The 20,057-nt window shown below is 54.2% G+C and overlaps 1 protein-coding gene across 2 annotated transcripts in view; it reads left to right on the plus strand.

Annotated features, from left to right (window-relative positions):
- Positions 1–20,057, plus strand: part of LOC140430899 (docking protein 4-like) — a 1,455,358-nt gene that overhangs the window by 1,426,278 nt on the left and 9,023 nt on the right. The window lies entirely within an intron of this gene.

A 20,057-nucleotide genomic window follows, 5' to 3' on the forward strand; every position in this document is an offset into this window, starting at 1 on the left:
ATTCCCTATAACTTTTTGACCTCTCTAAATGCATGACCTCACACTTGTGTGGTAAATTCCATTTTGCCACTTTACCGCCCTCTCCACCAATCAATCTATATCACTCTGGAGATTCGAGCTATCCTCTGCACTGTCCCCCACTCAGCCAATCTTTGTGCCATCTGCAAATTTCACAATTATGTTTCCCACATTCACTCCCAAATCCTTAATATACAACACAAACAGTAAGGGTCCCAACACCACTTGAAATAACTTTCCAATTGCAAGGGCAGCCATCGACCATTATCCTTGGTTTCCTGTTACAAAGCCAACGTTTTATCCAGTTTGCTACATTGCCCTATATCCCATGGGCTTTCACTTTCTTGATCAATCTGCCATGTGATACTTTGTCAAATGCCTTGCTAAAATCCATGCACCCAACATCCACTGTACTACCTTCATCAACCCTTCTTTTCACTTCCTCAAAGAATTCAATCAAATTTGTGAAGCAAGACTTTACTTTAAAAAATCCATGCTGACTATCCCTGACTAGTCCATGTGACAGTTAATCCTATCTCTTAGGATTGATTCTACTAATTTCCCAATTCTGCGTAAGACTAACTGGCTAATAAATGGGAATATACTAAGAGGGATAGAAGAAGTAAGAGATCTTGCCGTAAAAGTACACAGGTCCCTAAAGGCAGCAGTTCAAATAGACAAAGTTGTTAAGAAAGCATATGGAATGCTCTCCTTCATTGGCAGAAGTATAGAATATAATGTAAGGATATAATGTTAGAATTGTATAAAACAGGGCAGCACAGTGGCGCAGTGGGTTAGCACAGCTGCCTCATGGCGCTGAGGTCCTAGGTTTGATGCCGGCTCTGGGTCACTGTCCGTGTGGAGTTTGCACATTCTCCCCGTGTTTGCGTGGGTTTCGCCCCCACAACCCAAAGATGTGCAGGCGAGGTGGATTGGCCACGCTAAATTGCCCCTTAATTGGAAAAAATGAATTGGGTACTCTAAATTTATTTAAGAAAAAGAAAAAAAAAAGAATTGTATAAAACACCAGTGAGGCCACAACTGGAATATTGTTTGGCATTTCCTTTGATCCCTGTTTAAACAGTGGAACCATGTTTGCATTTCTCCAGTCCTCCAGTACCTCCCCTGTATCTAGTGAGGATTGGAAAATCATCCTCATAATATCTGCTATCTCCTCCCTGACCTCCTTCAGTAACCTCGGAAACAATCCACCTGGCCCTGGCAACTTATCAACTTTCTAGGATTTCAACCATTCGACTACTTCCTCACTCTTTATGATTATGCAATCCAATATAGAACATACAACATAGAACGATACAGCGCAGTACCCACGATGTTGCACCGACATGGGAAGTCAAAAAACAAAAGCCATCTAACCTACACTATGCCATTATCATCCATATGCTTATCCAATAAACTTTTAAATGCCCTCAATGTTGGCGAGTTCACTACTGTTGCAGGTAGGGCATTCCACGACCTCACCACTCTTTGTGTAAAGAACCTACCTCTGACCTCTGTCCTATATCTATTACCCCTCAGTTTAAAGTTATGTCCCCTCGTGCTAGCCATTTCCATCCGCGGGAGAAGGCTCTCACTGTCCACCCTACCTAACCCCCTGATCATTTTGTATGCCTCTATTAAGTCTCCTCTTAACCTTCTTCTCTCCAACGAAAACAACCTCAAGTCCATCAACCTTTCCTCATGCGATTTTCCCTCCATACCAGGCAGCATCCTGGTAAATCTCCTCTGCACCCACTCCAAAGCTTCCACGTCCTTCCTATAATGCGGTGACCAGAACTGTACGCAATACTCCAAATGCGGCCGTACCAGAGTTTTGTACAGCTGCAACATGACCTCATGACTCCGGAACTCAAACCCTCTACCAATAAAGGCCAATACTCCATAGGCCTTCTTCACAACCCTATCAACCTGGGTGGCAACTTTCAGGGATCTATGTACATGGACACCTAGATCCCTCTGCTCATCCACACTTCCAAGAACTTTACCATTAGCCAAATATTCCACATTCCTGTTATTCCTTCCAAAGTGAATCACCTCACACTTCTCTACATTAAACTCCATTTGCCACCTCTCAGCCCAGCTCTGCAGCTTATCTATGTCCCTCTGTAACATGCTACATCCTTCCGCACTGTCGACAACACCACTGACTTTAGTGTCGTCTGCAAATTTACTCAATCACCCTTCTGCGCCCTCCTCTAGGTCATTGATAAAAATGACAAACAGCAACGGCCCCAGAACAGATCCTTGTGGTACGCCACTTGTAACTGAACTCCATTCTGAACATTTCCCAACAACCACCACCCTCGGTCTTCTTTCAACTAGCCAATTTCTGATCCACATCTCTAAATCACCCTCAATCCCCAGCCTCCGTATTTTCTGCAGTAGCCTACCGTGGGGAACCTTATCAAACGCTTTACTGAAATCCATATACACCACATCAACTGCTCTACCCTCATCTACCTGTTCAGTCACCTTCTCAAAGAACTCACTGAGGTTTGTGAGGCATGACCTACCCTTCACAAAGCCATGCTGACTATCCCTAATCATATTATTCCTATCTAGATGATTATAAATCTTGTCTCTTATAATCCCCTCCAAGAGTTTACCCACAACAGACGTGAGGCTCACCGGTCTATAGTTGCCGGGGTTGTCTCTACTCCCCTTCTTGAACAAAGGGACCACATTTGCTATCCTCCAGTCCTCTGGCACTATTCCTGTAGCCAATGATGACATAAAAATCAAATATCTCAGTGTTCCTCCTGGACTACTATATCTGAATCATTCACTTCTTTTGTAAACACGGAGACAAAGTATTACTTTACAACCCTTCCCATTTCCAAGTCTATCCAATCTCTCTTCATAACTAACACACTCCGGCCCAGGCAACATCCTGGTAAATCTTCTACGCACCCATTCCAGTGTTATCAAATCCGTCCTATAGTGTGGATTCCAGAACACAATACTCTAGCTGTGGTCTAACCAATGTTTTATCCAGTTCTACCATAACCTCCCTGTTCTTAAACTCTTTGCCTTGGCTAATAAAGGCAAGTATACCACATGCCTTCTTATTTTTTAAAAATGTATTATATTCTAAACGTTAATAAAAGGTTCCAAAGGGCAGCACGATGGCGTAGTGGTTAGCACTGCTGTCTCACGGCGCCGCAGTCCCAGGTTTGATCCCGACTCTGGGTCACTGTCCGTCTGGAGTTTGTACATTCTCCCCGTGTCTGCGTGCGTTTCACCCCCACAACCCAAAATATGTGCAGAGTAGGTGGATTGGCCACGCTAAATTGCCCCTTAATTGAAAAAAAATGAATTGGATACTCTAAATGTATTTTTAAAATTCAAAAAAATTAAATAAAAGGTTACAAAACCTAAACAATTTGGGGAACAAACTCCCCAACACACAACTATACAGTTTGTGCAAATTCTCCCCTTTTTATCGCCACCAATAGGTCGCTCAACCTCCACCCCCACTATCCTTGACCCGCCCCGAATCTCTCTAACTGTTTGCAGCCCCAGAACAAACATGCATGGTTCGCTGGTCCCCGCCCACACTTCTCACACTCGTCTGTCAACTTATGAACTTTCTGGAGCGAACCTCCACACAAAGTCACTTACCATGTCATTGGTCCCCACACTCGCCATCGGTGCCATGTATAACAGCCATAAACTCTAACTTTCACACAGGTACCACCACCCCACCCGGTTGAATACCTTCTGCACGTTCATGGACAGCACTACCTCCAGCACCTGGGCTCTCGACAAGGTCATGATCACTTTTAACAGCCTCCTTATATCACTAGAAAGCTGCCTGTTTGGTCCTCAGCAACCACCCCCAGGAGACAATCATCCATCCTTCCCGCCACCATCAAGGGCCTATACAACCCACATTCCAACAGGTCCTTCCCCTTTTTTGGTATGAACGTGATCGCTGCCTGTGTCATCGTCTCCGGCAGCTTCTCCAACGCCTAAAATCTGAGAATTTACACTGCAGGAGGAGGCCATTCGGCCCAGCGGGTCTGCACCGGCTCTTGGAAAGAACTTACGACACAAGTCCACGCTTCCACCCCATCCCCATAACTCAGTAACCCGACCTAACCTTTTGGACACTGAGAGCCAATTTAGCATGGCCAATCCAATCCACATAACCTGCACATCTTTGGACTGTGGAAGGAAATTGGAGCACCTGGAGGAAACCCACGCAGTCACGGGGAGAAAGTGCAAACCCCAGATGTATTGTCACCCGAGGCCGGAATTGAACCTGGGACTCTGGAGCTGCGAGGCAGCAGTGCTAACCACTGTACCATCATGCTGCTGCAAATGACCCCAAGAGATGTGGTGCCAGGTCCGCTGTGAACTCCTTATAGAATTTCGCCGGGTAGCCATCGGTGCTTCCCTGACAGTCATCCCTCTAAGCCCCTTCATTCCCTGGGGGGGCAGTATAACTGGGCTGAGTGTCCTGTGTGTGTGTGTGGGGGGGGGGGGGGGGGGCAGTATAACTGGGCTCAGTCTCCTGTGTGTGTGGGGGGGGGGGCAGTACAACTGGGCTCAGTATCCTGTGTGTGTGTGGGGGGGGGGGGCAGTACAACTGGGCTCAGTATCCGGTGTGTGTGTGTATGGGGGGGGGGGGGGGCGGGCAGTATAACTGGGCTCAGTATCCTGTGTGTGTGTGGGGGGGAGGCAGTACAACTGGGCTCAGTATCCTGTGTGTGTGTGTGTGTGTGGGGGGGGGTGCAGTACAACTGGGCTCAGTATCCTGTGTGTGTGTGGGGGGGAGGGGACAGTATAACTGAGCTCAGTGTCCTGTGTGAGGGGGGGGCAGTATAACGGGGCTCAGTGTCCTGTGTGAGGGGGGGGGCAGTATAACTGGGCTCAGTGTCCTGTGTATTTGTGGGGGGCAGTATAACTGGGCTCAGTGTCCTGTGTGTGTGGGTGGGGGCAGTGTAACTCGGCTCAGTGTCCTGTGTGTGGGGGGGGGAGGGTAGTATAAATGGGCTCAGTGCCCTATTTGGGGCGCGGGGGGCAGAGTGCAACTCGGCTCAGTGTCCTGTGTGGGGGTGGGGGGGTAGTATAACTGGGCTCAGTGTCCTGTGTGTGGGGGGGCAGTATAACTGGGCTCAGTGTCCTGTGTGTGTGGGGGGAAGTGACCTGTGTGGGGGGTGGGGGCAGTATAACTGGGCTCAGTGTCCTGTGTGGGGGGGGGGGCAGTATAACTGGGCTCAGTGTCCTGTGTGTGGGGGGGGGGCAGTATAACTGGGCTCAGTGTCCTGTGTGTGTGGGGGGGGGGGTGCAGTATAACAGGGCACAGTGTCCTGTGTGAATGTGTGTGTGGGGGAGGGGGCAGTATAACTGACAGTATAATCCTGTGTGTGTGTCTGGGGGGGGGGGGGCAGTATAACGGGGCTCAGTATCCTGTGTGTGTGTGGGGGGGAGGGGACAGTATAACTGAGCTCAGTGTCCTGTGTGAGGGGGGGGCAGTATAACGGGGCTCAGTGTCCTGTGTGAGGGGGGGGGCAGTATAACTGGGCTCAGTGTCCTGTGTATTTGTGGGGGGGCAGTATAACTGGGCTCCGTGTCCTGTGTGGGTGGGTGGGGGCAGTGTAACTCGGCTCAATGTCCTGTGTGTGTGGGGGGGGGTGCAGTATAACTGGGCTCGGTGTCCTGTATATGTGGGGGGGGGGGGGGGGGAGGGTAGTATAAATGGGCTCAGTGCCCTATTTGGGGGGCGGAGTGCAACTCGGCTCAGTGTCCTGTGTGGGGGGGGGGGGGGGGGGGTAGTATAACTGGGCTCAGTGTTCTGTGTGTGGGGGGGGCAGTATAACTGGGCTCAGTGTCCTGTGTGTGTGGGGGGGGGGGGCAGTGTAACTGGGCTCAGTGACCTGCGTGGGGGGGGGGGGAGCAGTATAACTGGGCTCAGTGCCCTAAGTGGGGGGGGCAGTATAACTGGGCTCAGTGTCCTGTGTGTGGGGGGGGGGGGGCAGTATAACAGGGCACAGTGTCCTGTGTTAATGTGTGTGTGGGGGAGGGGGCAGTACAACTGGCAGTATAATCCTGTGTGTGTGTCTGGGGGGGGGGGGGGGGGGGGGGCAGTATAACGGGAACTGGGCTCAGTGTCCTGTATGTGTGTGTGTGTGTGTGGGAGGGGGCAGTATAACTGGGCTGTGTGTGTGTGTGTGTGTGTGTGTGGGGGGGGGGGGGGGGGGCAGTATAACTGGGCTCAGTATCCTGTGTGTGTGTGGGGGGGAGGGGACAGTATAACTGAGCTCAGTGTCCTGTGTGAGGGGGGGGCAGTATAACGGGGCTCAGTGTCCTGTGTGAGGGGGGGGGCAGTATAACTGGGCTCAGTGTCCTGTGTATTTGTGGGGGGGCAGTATAACTGGGGTCAGTGTCCTGTGTGTGTGGGTGGGGGCAGTGTAACTCGGCTCAGTGTCCTGTGTGTGGGGGGGGGGGGGGGTGCAGTATAACTGGGCTCAGTGTCCTGTATATGTGGGGGGGGAGGGTAGTATAAATGGGCTCAGTGCCCTATTTGGGGCGCAGGGGGCGGAGTGCAACTCGGCTCAGTGTCCTGTGTGGGGGTGGGGGGGTAGTATAACTGGGCTCAGTGTCCTGTGTGTGGCGGGGGCAGTATAACTGGGCTCAGTGTCCTGTGTGTGTGGGGGGGGGCAGTGTAACTGGGCTCAGTGACCCGTGTGGGGGGTGGGGGCAGTATAACTGGGCTCAGTGTCCTGTGTGGGGGGGGGGGGGCAGTATAACTGGGCTCAGTGTCCTGTGTGTGTGGGGGGGGGGGCGGTGCAGTATAACAGGGCACAGTGTCCTGTGTGAATGTGTGTGTGGGGGAGAGGGCAGTATAATCCTGTGTGTGTGTCTGGGGGGGGGCAGTATAACGGGGCTCAGTGTCCTATGTGTGGGGGGGGGGGGCAGTGTACCTCGGCTCAGTGCCCGATGTGGGGGGGGGGGCAGTATAACTGGGCTCAGTGTCCTGTGTGTGTGGGGGGGGTGGCAGTGTAACTGGGCTCAGTGACCTGTGTGGGGGGGGGGGGGCAGTATAACTGGGCTCAGGGTCCTGTGTGTTGTGGGGGGCAGTATAACTGGGCTCAGTGTCCTGTGTGTGGGGGGGGGCAGTATAACTGGGCTCAGTGTCCTGTGTGTGGGGAGGGGGGGGTGCAGTATAACAGGGCACAGTGTCCTGTGTGTGTGTGGGGGGGGGGGGGCAGTGTAACTGGGCTCAGTGTCCTGTGTGTGTGGGGGGGGTGGCAGTGTAACTGGGCTCAGTGACCTGTGTGGGGGGGGGGGGGGCAGTATAACTGGGCTCAGGGTCCTGTGTGGGGTGGGGGGGGGGCAGTATAACTGGGCTCAGTGTCCTGTGTGTGGGGGGGGGCAGTATAACTGGGCTCAGTGTCCTGTGTGTGGGGGGGGGGGTGCAGTATAACAGGGCACAGTGTCCTGTGTGTGTGTGGGGGGGGGGGGGGGCAGTGTAACTGGGCTCAGTGACCTGTGTGGGGGGGGGGCAGTATAAATGGGCTCAGTGTCCTGTGTGTGTGTGCGGGGGGGGCGCAGTGTAACTGGGCTCAGTGTCCTGTGTGTGTGGGGGGGGGGGGGCAGTATAACAGGGCACAATGTCCTGTGTGAATGTGTGTGTGGGGGAGGGGGCACTACAACTGGCAGTATAATCCTGTGTATGTGTCTGGGGGGGGGGGGGGGCTGTATAACGGGGCTCAGTGTCCTATGTGTGGGGGGGGGGCAGTGTACCTCGGCTCAGTGCCCTATGAGGGGGGGGCAGTATAACTGGGCTCAGTGTCCTGTATGTGTGTGTGTGTGTGTGAGGGGGGGGCAGTGTAACTCGGCTCAGTGTCCTGTGGGGGGGGGCAGTATAAATGGGCTCAGTGTCCTGTGTTGAGGGGGGGTCAGTATAACTGGGCTCAGTGACCTGTGTGTGTGTGGGGGGGGGGGCAGTATAACTGGGCTCAGCGTCCTGTGTGGGGGGGGGGCAGTATAACTGGGCTCAGTGTCCTGTGGGGGGTGGGGCAGTATAACTGGGCTCTGTGTCCTGTGTGTGGGGGGGCAGTATAACTGGGCTCAGTGTCCTGTGTGTGTGTGGGGGGGTGGGGGGGGGGGGGAGTATAACTGGGCTCAGTGTCCTTTGTGGAGGGGGGGCAGTATAACTGGGCTCAGTGTCCCGTGTGGGGGGGGCAGTGTAACTGGGCTCAGTGTCCTGTGTGTGTGTGTGGGGGGGGGGCAGTGTAACTGGGCTCAGTGTCCTGTGGGGTGGGGTCAGTATAACTGGGCTCAGTGACCTGTGTGTGGGGGGGGGGGGGCAGTGTAACTGGGCTCAGTGTCCTGTGTGCGGGGGGGGGGGGCGGGGGGGCAGTATAACTGGGCTCAGTGTCCTGTATCTGTGTGTGTGTGTGTGTGGGGGGGGAGGGGGGAGGCAGTATAACTCGGCTCAATGCCCTATGAGGGGGGGGGCAGTGTAACTCGGCTCAGTGTCCTGTGTGTGTGTGGGGGGGTGGGAGGGGGGGGGAGTATAACTGGGCTCAGTGTCCTTTGTGGAGGGGGGGCAGTATAACTGGGCTCAGTGTCCCATGTGGGGGGGGCAGTGTAACTGGGCTCAGTGTCCTGTGTGTGTGTGTGGGGGGGGGGCAGTGTAACTGGGCTCAGTGTCCTGTGGGGTGGGGTCAGTATAACTGGGCTCAGTGACCTGTGTGGGGGGGGGGGGCAGTATAACTGGGCTCAGGGTCCTGTGTGTTGTGGGGGGCAGTATAACTGGGCTCAGTGTCCTGTGTGTGGGGGGGGGCAGTATAACTGGGCTCAGTGTCCTGTGTGTGGGGAGGGGGGGGTGCAGTATAACAGGGCACAGTGTCCTGTGTGTGTGTGGGGGGGGGGGGCAGTGTAACTGGGCTCAGTGTCCTGTGTGTGTGGGGGGGGTGGCAGTGTAACTGGGCTCAGTGACCTGTGTGGGGGGGGGGGGGCAGTATAACTGGGCTCAGGGTCCTGTGTGGGGTGGGGGGGGGCAGTATAACTGGGCTCAGTGTCCTGTGTGTGGGGGGGGGCAGTATAACTGGGCTCAGTGTCCTGTGTGTGGGGGGGGGGTGCAGTATAACAGGGCACAGTGTCCTGTGTGTGTGTGGGGGGGGGGGGGCAGTGTAACTGGGCTCAGTGACCTGTGTGGGGGGGGGGGCAGTATAAATGGGCTCAGTGTCCTGTGTGTGTGTGCGGGGGGGGCGCAGTGTAACTGGGCTCAGTGTCCTGTGTGTGTGGGGGGGGGGGGGCAGTATAACAGGGCACAATGTCCTGTGTGAATGTGTGTGTGGGGGAGGGGGCACTACAACTGGCAGTATAATCCTGTGTGTGTGTCTGGGGGGGGGGGGGGGGCTGTATAACGGGGCTCAGTGTCCTATGTGTGGGGGGGGGGGCAGTGTACCTCGGCTCAGTGCCCTATGAGGGGGGGGCAGTATAACTGGGCTCAGTGTCCTGTATGTGTGTGTGTGTGTGTGAGGGGGGGGCAGTGTAACTCGGCTCAGTGTCCTGTGGGGGGGGGGCAGTATAAATGGGCTCAGTGTCCTGTGTTGAGGGGGGGTCAGTATAACTGGGCTCAGTGACCTGTGTGTGTGTGGGGGGGGGGGGCAGTATAACTGGGCTCAGCGTCCTGTGTGGGGGGGGGCAGTATAACTGGGCTCAGTGTCCTGTGGGGGGTGGGGCAGTATAACTGGGCTCTGTGTCCTGTGTGTGGGGGGGCAGTATAACTGGGCTCAGTGTCCTGTGTGTGTGTGGGGGGGTGGGGGGGGGGGAGTATAACTGGGCTCAGTGTCCTTTGTGGAGGGGGGGCAGTATAACTGGGCTCAGTGTCCCGTGTGGGGGGGGCAGTGTAACTGGGCTCAGTGTCCTGTGTGTGTGTGTGGGGGGGGGGCAGTGTAACTGGGCTCAGTGTCCTGTGGGGTGGGGTCAGTATAACTGGGCTCAGTGACCTGTGTGTGGGGGGGGGGGGCAGTGTAACTGGGCTCAGTGTCCTGTGTGCGGGGGGGCGGGGGCGGGGGGGCAGTATAACTGGGCTCAGTGTCCTGTATCTGTGTGTGTGTGTGTGTGGGGGGGGAGGGGGGAGGCAGTATAACTCGGCTCAATGCCCTATGAGGGGGGGGGGCAGTGTAACTCGGCTCAGTGTCCTGTGTGTGTGTGGGGGGGTGGGAGGGGGGGGGAGTATAACTGGGCTCAGTGTCCTTTGTGGAGGGGGGGCAGTATAACTGGGCTCAGTGTCCCATGTGGGGGGGGCAGTGTAACTGGGCTCAGTGTCCTGTGTGTGTGTGTGGGGGGGGGGGCAGTGTAACTGGGCTCAGTGTCCTGTGGGGTGGGGTCAGTATAACTGGGCTCAGTGACCTGTGTGTGGGGGGGGGGCAGTGTAACTGGGCTCAGTGTCCTGTGTGCGGGGGGGGGCAGTATAACTGGGCTCAGTGTCCTGTATCTGTGTGTGTGTGTGTGTGGGGGGGGAGGGGGGGAGGCAGTATAACTCGGCTCAATGCCCTATGAGGGGGGGGGCAGTGTAACTAGGCTCAGTGTCCTGTGTGTGTGTGTGGGGGGGGGGGGGGGTGGCAGTATAACTGGGCTCAGTGTCCCGTGGGGGTGGGGGGGGGCAGTGTCACTTGGCTCAGCGTCCTGGGTGGGGTGGGGGGGGGCAGTGTAACTGGGCTCAGTGTCCTGTGTGGGGTGGTGGGGGCAGTGTAACTCGGCTCAGTGTCCTGTGTGGGGGGTGGGGGGCAGTATAACTGGGCTCAGTGTCCCGTGTGGGGGGGCAGTATAACTGGGCTCAGTGTCCCGTGTGGGGGGGCAGTATAACTGGGCTTAGTGTCCTGTGGGGGTGGCAGTATAACTGGGCGCAGTGTCATAGAATCATAGAAGTTTACAGCATGGAAACAGGCCCTTCGGCCCAACCAGTCCATGCCGCCCAGTTTTTAACCATTAAGCTAGTCCCAGTTGCCCGCACTTGGCCCATAACCCTCTATACCCATCTTACCCCTGTAACTTTATAAATGCTTTTTAAAAGACACAATTGTACCCGCCTCTACTACTACCTCTGGCAGCACATTCCAGACACTCACTACCCTCTGAGTGAAGAAATTGCCCCGCTGGGCCCTTCTGAATCTCTCCCCTCTCACCTTAAACCCATGCCCTCTAGTTTTAGACTCCCCTACCTTTGGGAAAAGATGTTGACTATCTATCTTATCTATGCCCCTCATTATTTTATAGACCTCTATAAGATCACCCCTAAGCCTCCTACGCTCCAGGGAAAAAAGTCCCAGTCTATCCAGCCTCTCCTTATAACTCGAACCATCAAGTCCCAGTAACATCCTAGTAAATCCTTTCTGCACTCTTTCTAGTTTAATAATATCCTTTCTATAATAGGGTGACCAGAACTGCACACAGTATTCCAAGTGTGGCCGTACCAATGTCTTGTACAACTTCAACAAGACGTCCCAACTCCTGTATTCAATGTTCTGACCAATGAAACCAAGCATGCCGAATGCCTTCTTCACCACCCTGTCCACCTGCGACTCCACCTTCAAGGAGCTATGAACCTGTACTCCTAGATCTCTTTGTTCTATAACTCTCCCCAACGCCATACCATTAACTGAGTAGGTCCTGGCGTGATTCGATCTGCCAAAATGCATCACCTCACATTTATCTAAATTAAACTCCATCTGCCATTCGTCGGCCCACTGGCCTAATTGATCAAGATCCCGTTGCAATCCTAGATAACCTTCTTCACTATCCACTGTGCCACCAATCTTGGTGTCATCTGCAAACTTACTAACCATGCCTCCTAAATTCTCATCCAAATCATTAATATAAATCACAAATAACAGTGGACCCAGCACCGATCCCTGAGGCACACCACTGGTCACAGGCCTCCAGTTTGAAAAACAACCCTCTACAACCACCCTCTGTCTTCTGTCGTCCAGCCAATTTTGAATCCAATTGGCAACCTCACCCTGGATCCCGTGAGCTTTAACCTTCTGCAACAACCGACCATGCGGTACCTTGTCAAAGGCTTTGCTAAAGTCCATGTAGACAACGTCTACTGCACTGCCCTCATCTACCTTCTTGGTCACCCCCTCAAAAAACTCAATCAAATTTGTGAGACATGATTTTCCACGCACAAAGCCATGCTGACTGCCCCGAATCAGTCCTTGCCTCTCTAAATGCTTGTAGATCCTGTCTCTCAGAATACCTTCTAGCAACTTACCTACTACAGACGTTAGGCTCACCGGTCTGTAGTTCCCAGGCTTTTCCCTGCTGCCCTTCTTAAACAAGGGCACAACATTCGCCACTCTCCAATCTTCAGGCACCTCACCTGTGGCTGCCGATGATTCAAATATCTCGGTTAGGGGACCCGCAATTTCCTCCCTAGCCTCCCACAACATCCTGGGATACATTTCATCAGGTCCCGGGGATTTATCTACCTTGATGCGCTTTAAGACTTCCAGCACCTCCTCCTCTGTAATATGCACACTTCTCAAGACATCACTATTTATTTCCCTTAGTTTCCTAACATCCATGCCTTTCTCCACCGTGAATACCGATGAGAAATATTCATTCAGGATCTCACCCAACTCTTGTGGCTCTGCACATAGATGTCCTTGTTGATCCTTAAGAGGCCCTACTCTGTCCCTAGTTACTCTTTTTCCCTTTATGTATCTGTAGAAGCTCTTTGGATTCTCCTTTGCATTATTTGCCAAAGCAATTTCATGTCCCCTTTTTGCCCTCCTGATTTCCCTCTTAACTCTATTTCGACAATCTCTATACTCTTCAAGGGATCCACTTGATCCCAGTTGTTTATGTACGTCATATGCCTCCTTATTTTTGACCAGAGTCTCAATATCTCGAGTCATCCAGGGTTCCCTACATCTACCAGCCTTGCCCTTCACTCTAAAGGGAATGTGCTTACCCTGAACCCTGGTTCACACATTTTTAAAAGCCTCCCATTTACCAGCCGTCCCTTTGCCTGCCAACAGTCTCCCCCAATCTACCTCTGAAAGTTCCTGTCTGATACCATCAAAATTGGCCTTGCGCCAATTAAGAATTTTAACTCTTGGGCCAGACCTATCATTCTCCATAGCTATCTTAAAACTAATGGAGTTATGGTCACTTGTCCCAAAGTGATCCCTCACTAACACTTCTGTCACTTGCCCTTCCTTATTTCCCAAGACGAGGTCAAGTTTTGCCCCCTCTCTAGTCTGTCCATCCACATACTGAATGAGAAATTCCTCCTGAATACACTCAACAAATATCCCTCCATCCAAGCCCCTAATGCTATGGCTGTCCCAGTCAATGTTGGGAAAGTTAAAGTCCCCTACTATTACCACCCTATTATTCTTGCAGCTATCTGTAATCTCCTTACATATTTGCTCCTCAATTTCCCGCTGACTATTTGGGGGCCTGTAGTACAGTCCTATCAAGGTGATCTCTCCCTTCTTATTTTTCAGTTCCACCCATATCGACTCAGTGGGCGAACCCTCGGATATATCCCCTCTAAGCACTGCCGTGATGTTCTCCCTAATCAAAAACGCCACTCCCCCTCCTCTCTTACCTCCTGTTCTATCCTTTCTATAGCATCTGTACCCCGGAACATTGAGCTGCCAGTCCTGCCCCTCCCTTAGCCATGTTTCAGTCATAGCTATAATATCCCAGTCCCATGTGCCCATCCATGCCCTGAGTTCATCCGCTTTGCCCGTCAGGCCCCTTGCATTGAAATAAATGCAGTTTAATGTAGACTTTCCTTGCTCTCTGCCCTGCTTTCTCTGGTCATGCTTTACACACTCTCCCTTCCTGCCTTTTGTTTCCGTCCCCAGAACCGGTCCCAATGTCCCAGGAATTTGAAACCCTCCCTCTTGCACCATCTCTCAAGCCACGTATTCATCCTAGCTATGCTGTCATTCCTACTCTGACTATCACGTGGCACTGGTAGCAATCCTGAGATTACTACCTTTGAGGTCCTACTTTTTAGTTTAACTCCTAACTCCCTAAATTCAGCTTGTAGGACCTCATCCCGTTTTTTACCTATATCGTTGGTGCCTATATGCACCACGACAGCTGGCTGTTCACCCTCCCCCTCCAGAATGCCCTGCAGCCGCTCCGAGACATCCTTGACCCTTGCACCAGGGAGGCAACATACCAACCTGGATTCTCGTTTGCGTCCGCAGAAACGCCTGTCTATTCCCCTTACAATTGAATCCCCTATCACTATAGCTCTGCCACTCTTTTTCCCGCCCTTCTGTGCAGCAGAGCCAGCCACGGTGCCATGAACCTGGCTGCTGCCACCTTCCCCTGGTGAGCCATCTCCCCCAACAGTTTCCAAAACGGTAAATCTGTTTCGGAGGGAGATGACCGCAGGGGATCCCTGCACTGCCTTCCTACTCTTGCTCTGTCTTTTGGTCACCCATTCCCTATCTGCCTCAGTAATTTTAATCTGCGGTGTGACCAACTCACTGAATGTGCCATCCACAACTTCCTCAGCATCGCGGATGCTCCAAAGTGAATCCATCCGCAGCTCCAGAGCCGTCAAGCGGTCTAACAGGAGCTGCAGTTGGACACACTTCTTGCAGATGAAGGAGTCAGGGACACCAGAAGGGTCCCTGACTTGCCACATCTCACAAGAGGAGCATGACACGGGTCTGAGCTCTACTGCCATGACTTAAACCTGAAGTTAAATTTGAACTACACTACACAGCTAAGAGAAAGTCAAAGAGAGAAAAATCACTTACCAGTCACAAGCCAATCACATACCTGCTGGCTGTGATGCAATTGCTCCCGAGACTCCCTCACAGGTCTGCTTCTCTGCACCTCCTTAAGATGAGCACCAAATTCCCTTAACTAGTTAATTAATTTACTTAATTAATTGGATTTTTTTTTTTGGAAACTCAACCCCAAACACCAAACTCCAAAAAACACAGCCCTCACTCACCTCTTACCCGAACTCAGCCTTACCCAAACTCAGATACACTCTGTTTGCTTCCAGCACTCTGTTTCTAAAGGCACTTCAGCCACACCTTTTGTATCCTTCCTGATTTACAGTCAGCCATAGGCCTGAAGAAGGCCTATGGAGTGTTGGCCTTTATTGGTAGAGGGATTGAGTTCCGGAGTCAGGAGGTCATGTTGCAGCTGTACAGAACTCTGGTACGGCCGCATTTGGAGTATTGCGTACAGTTCTGGTCACCGCATTATAGGAAGGACGTGGAGGCTTTGGAGCGGGTGCAGAGGAGATTTACCAGGATGTTGCCTGGTATGGAGGGAAAATCTTATGAGGAAAGGCTGATGGACTTGAGGTTGTTTTCGTTGGAGAGAAGAAGGTTAAAAGGAGACTTAATAGAGGCATACAAAATGATCAGGGGGTTAGATAGGGTGGACAGTGAGAGCCTTCTCCCGCGGATGGAAATGGCTGGCACGAGGGGACATAACTTTAAACTGAGGGGTAATAGATATAGGACAGAGGTCAGAGGTAGGTTCTTTACGCAAAGAGTAGTGAGGCCGTGGAATGCCCTACCTGCTACAGTAGTGAACTCGCCAACATTGAGGGCATTTAAAAGTTTATTGGATAAACATATGGATGATAATGGCATAGTGTAGGTTAGATGGCTTTTGTTTCTGTGCAACATCGTGGGCCGAAGGGCCTGTACTGCGCTGTATTGTTCTATGTTCTATGTTCTATAACTGGGCTCAGTGTCCTGTATGTGTGTGGGGGGGGGCAGTATAACTGGGCTCAGTGTCCTGTGTGTGGGGGGGGGGGGGGCAGTATAACTGGGCTCAGTGTCCTGCATGGGAGGGGGGCAGTATAACTGGGCTCAGTGTCCTGTGTGTGTGTGTGTGTGTGTGTGTGTGTGGGGGGGGGGGGGGGGTCAGTGTAACTGGGCTCAGTGTCCTGTGCGGGGGGGGACAGTATACCTGGGCTCAGTGTCCTGTGTGGGGGGGCGGGGGGGGGCAGTGTAACTGGGCTCGGTGTCCTGTGTGGGGGGGGGGGGGGGCAGTATAACTTGGCTCAGTGTCCTGTGTGTGTGTGTGGGGGGGGGGGGGGGGAGAGCAGTGTAACTCAGCTCAGTGTCCTGTGTGTGGGGGGGGCAGTGTAACTCAGCTCAGTGTCCTGTGTGGGGGGGAGGGGGGGGCAGTGTAACTGGGCTCAGTGTCCTGTGTGGGGGGGGGGCAGTGTAACTGGGCTCAGTGTCCTGTGTTGGGGGGTGCAGTATAACTGGGCTCAGTGTCCTGTGTGGGGGGGCGGGGGCAATATAACTGGGCTCAGTGTCCCGTTGGGGGGGGGGGGGGCTGTATAACTCGGCTCAGCGTCCTGTGTGGGGGGGGTGCAGTGGAACTGTGCTCAGTGTCCCGTGTGGGGGGGCGGGGGCACTATAACTGGGCTCAGTGTCCTGTGTGGGGGGTGGGGGCATTGTAACTGGGCTCAGTGTCCTGTATGTGTGTGTGTGGGGTGGGGGCAGTATAACTGGGCTCAGTGCCCTGTGTGGGGGGGCGGGGGGGGGGGGGGGCAGTGTAACTGGGCTCGGTGTCCTGTGTGGGGGGGGGGGGGCAGTATAACTTGGCTCAGTGTCCTGTGTGTGTGTGTGTGGGGGGGGGGGGAGCAGTGTAACTCAGCTCAGTGTCCTGTGTGTGGGGGGGGCAGTGTAACTCAGCTCAGTGTCCTGTGTGGGGGGAGGGGGGGCAGTGTAACTGGGCTCAGTGTCCTGTGTGGGGGGGGGCAGTGTAACTGGGCTCAGTGTCCTGTGTTGAGGGGGGTGCAGTATAACTGGGCTCAGTGTCCTGTGTGGGGGTGCGAGGGCAATATAACTGGACTCAGTACCCTTTGTGGGGGGTGGGGGCTGTGTAACTGGGCTCAGTGTCCTGTGTGGGGGGGTGGGCAGTATAACTGGGCTCAGTGCCCTATGTGGGGGGTGGGGCAGTGTAACTCGGCTCAGTGTCCTGTGTGGGAGGGGGGGGGGGGGGGGGGGAGAAGTATAACTGGGCTCTGTGTTCTGTGTGGGGGTGGGTGGGGCAGTGAAACTGGGCTCAGTGTCCCGTTTGGGGGGGGGGGGGGGGGGGGGGGGCGGGCGGAGTATAACTTGGCTCAGTGTCCTGTTTTGCGGGGGGCAGTATAACTGGGCTTTGTGTCCTGTGTGTGGGGGGGGGGGGGGAGATGTGTAACTGGGCTCAGTGTCCTGTGTGTGGGGGGCATTATAACTGGGCTCAGTGTCCTGTGTGTGGGGGGGGGCAGTATAACTGGACTCAGCGTCATTGTGTGTGTGTGTGGGGGGGGGGGGCAGTATAACTGGGCTCAGTGTCCTGCGTGGGGAGGGGGGCAGTATAACTGGGCTCAGTGTCCTGTGTGTGTGTGTGTGTGGGGGGGGGGGGGGGGGGGTGGTCAGTGTAACTGGGCTCAGTGTCCTGTGTGGGGGGGGCAGTATAACTGGGCTCAGTGTCCTGTGTGGGGGGGGGGGGGCAGTATAACTCGGCTCAGTGCCCTATGTGGGGGGGGGGGGCAGTGTAACTGGGCTCAGTGTCCTTTGTTGTGAGGGGGGGGGGCAGTGTAACTGGGCTCAGTGTCCTGTGTGGGGGGGGGGGGGGGAGTGTAACTGGGCTCAGTGTCCTGTGTGGGGGGGGGGGCAGTGTAACTGGGCTTGGTGTCCTGTGTGGGGGGGGGGGGGCAGTATAACTGGGCTCAGTGTCCTGTGTGTGTTGGGGGGGGGGCAGTATAACTCGGCTCAGTGCCCTATGTGGGGGGGGGGCAGTGTAACTGGGCTCAGTGTCCTTTGTTGTGCGGGGGGGGAGGGGGGGGGGGGCAGTGTAACTGGGCTCAGTGTCCTGTGTGGGGGGGGGGGGGGAGTGTAACTGGGCTCAGTGTCCTGTGTGTGGGGGGGGGGGGGGGAGGGGACAGTGTAACTCGGCTCAGTGTCCTGTGTGGGGGGGCGGGGGCAGTATAACTCGGCTCAGCGTCCTGTGTGGGGGGGGTGCAGTGGAACTGTGCTCCGTGTCCTGTGTGGGGGTGGGGGCAGTGTAACTGGGCTCAGTGTCCTGTGTGGGGGAGGGGGCAGTGTAACTGGGCTCAGCGTCCTGTGTGGGGGGGGGGGCAGTGTAACTCGGCTCAGTGTCCTGTGTGGGGGGGGCGGGGGCAGTATAACTGGGTTCAGTGTCCCGTGGGGGTGGGGGGGGCAGTATAACTCGGCTCAGCGTCCTGTGTGGGGGGGGTGCAGTGGAACTGTGCTCCGTGTCCTGTGTGGGGGTGGGGGCAGTGTAACTGGGCTCAGTGTCCTGTGTGGGGGAGGGGCAGTGTAACTGGGCTCAGCGTCCTGTGTGGGGGGGGGGCCAGTGTAACTCGGCTCAGTGTCCTGTGTGGGGGGGGCGGGGGCAGTATAACTGGGTTCAGTGTCCCGTGGGGGTGGGGGGGCAGTATAACTCGGCTCAGCGTCCTGTGTGGGGGGGGTGCAGTGGAACTGTGCTCCGTGTCCTGTGTGGGGGGGGGGGGGGGGGGGGACCAGTGTAACTCGGCTCAGTGTCCTGTGTGGGGGGCGGGGGGCACTATAACTGGGCTCAGTGTCCTGTGGGGGTGGGGGGGGGGCGGTATAACTGGGCTCAGTGTCCTGTATGTGAGTGTGGGGTGGGGGCAGTATAACTGGGCTCAGTGCCCTATGTGGGGGGTGGGGCAGTGTAACTCGGCTCAGTGTCCTGTGCGGGGGGGACGACAGTATAACTGGGCTCAGTGTCCTTTGGGGGCGTTCAGTATAACTGGGCTCAGTGTCCTGTGTGGAGGGGGGTGGTCAGTATAACTGGGCTCAGTGTCCTGTGTGTGTGTGTGGGGGGGGGGGTTATAACTGGGCTCAGTTATAATCCCGGGAACTACTGGCCGGTGAGCCTTACTTCAGTGGTAGGGAAATTACTGGAGAGAATTCTTCGAGACAGGATCTACTCCCATTTGGAAGCAAATGGACGTATTAGTGAGAGGCAGCACGGTTTTGTGAAGGGGAGGTCGTGTCTCACTAACTTGATAGAGTTTTTCGAGGAGGTCACTAAGATGATTGATGCAGGTAGGGCAGTAGATGTTGTCTATATGGACTTCAGTAAGGCCTTTGACAAGGTCCCCTCATGGTAGACTAGTACAAAAGGTGAAGTCACACGGGATCAGGGGTGAGCTGGCAAGGTGGATACAGAACTGGCTAGGCCACAGAAGGCAGAGAGTAGCAATGGAGGGATGCTTTTCTAATTGGAGGGCTGTGACCAGTGGTGTTCCACAGGGATCAGTGCTGGGACCTTTGCTCTTTGTAGTATATATAAATGATTTGGAGGAAAATGTAACTGGTCTGATTAGTAAGTTTGCAGACGACACAAAGGTTGGTGGAATTGCGGATAGCGATGAGGACTGTCGGAGGATACAGCAGGATTTAGATTGTCTGGAGACTTGGGCGGAGAGATGGCAGATGGAGTTTAATCCGGACAAATGTGAGGTAATGCATTTTGGAAGGTCTAATGCAGGTAGGGAATATACAGTGAATGGTAGAACCCTCAAGAGTATTGAAAGTCAAAGAGATCTAGGAGTACAGGTCCACAGGTCATTGAAAGGGGCAACACAGGTGGAGAAGGTAGTCAAGAAGGCATACGGCATGCTTGCCTTCATTGGCCGGGGCATTGAGTATAAGAATTGGCAAGTCATGTTGCAGCTGTATAGAACCTTAGTTAGGCCACACTTGGAGTATAGTGTTCAATTCTGGTCGCCACACTACCAGAAGGATGTGGAGGCTTTAGAGAGGGTGCAGAAGAGATTTAACAAAATGTTGCCTGGTATGGAGGGCATTAGCTATGAGGAGCGATTGAATAAACTCGGTTTGTTCTCACTGGAACGAAGGAGGTTGAGGGGAGACCTGATAGAGGTATATAAAAATTATGAGGGGCATAGACAGAGTGGATGGTCAGAGGCTTTTCCCCAGGGTAGAGGGGTCAATTACTAGGGGGCATAGGTTTAAGGTGAGAGGGGCAAGGTTTAGATTAGATGT

This window comes from Scyliorhinus torazame, chromosome 10 (assembly GCF_047496885.1).
Source record: "Scyliorhinus torazame isolate Kashiwa2021f chromosome 10, sScyTor2.1, whole genome shotgun sequence".
In the NCBI taxonomy this organism is placed as follows: Eukaryota; Metazoa; Chordata; class Chondrichthyes; order Carcharhiniformes; family Scyliorhinidae; genus Scyliorhinus; species Scyliorhinus torazame.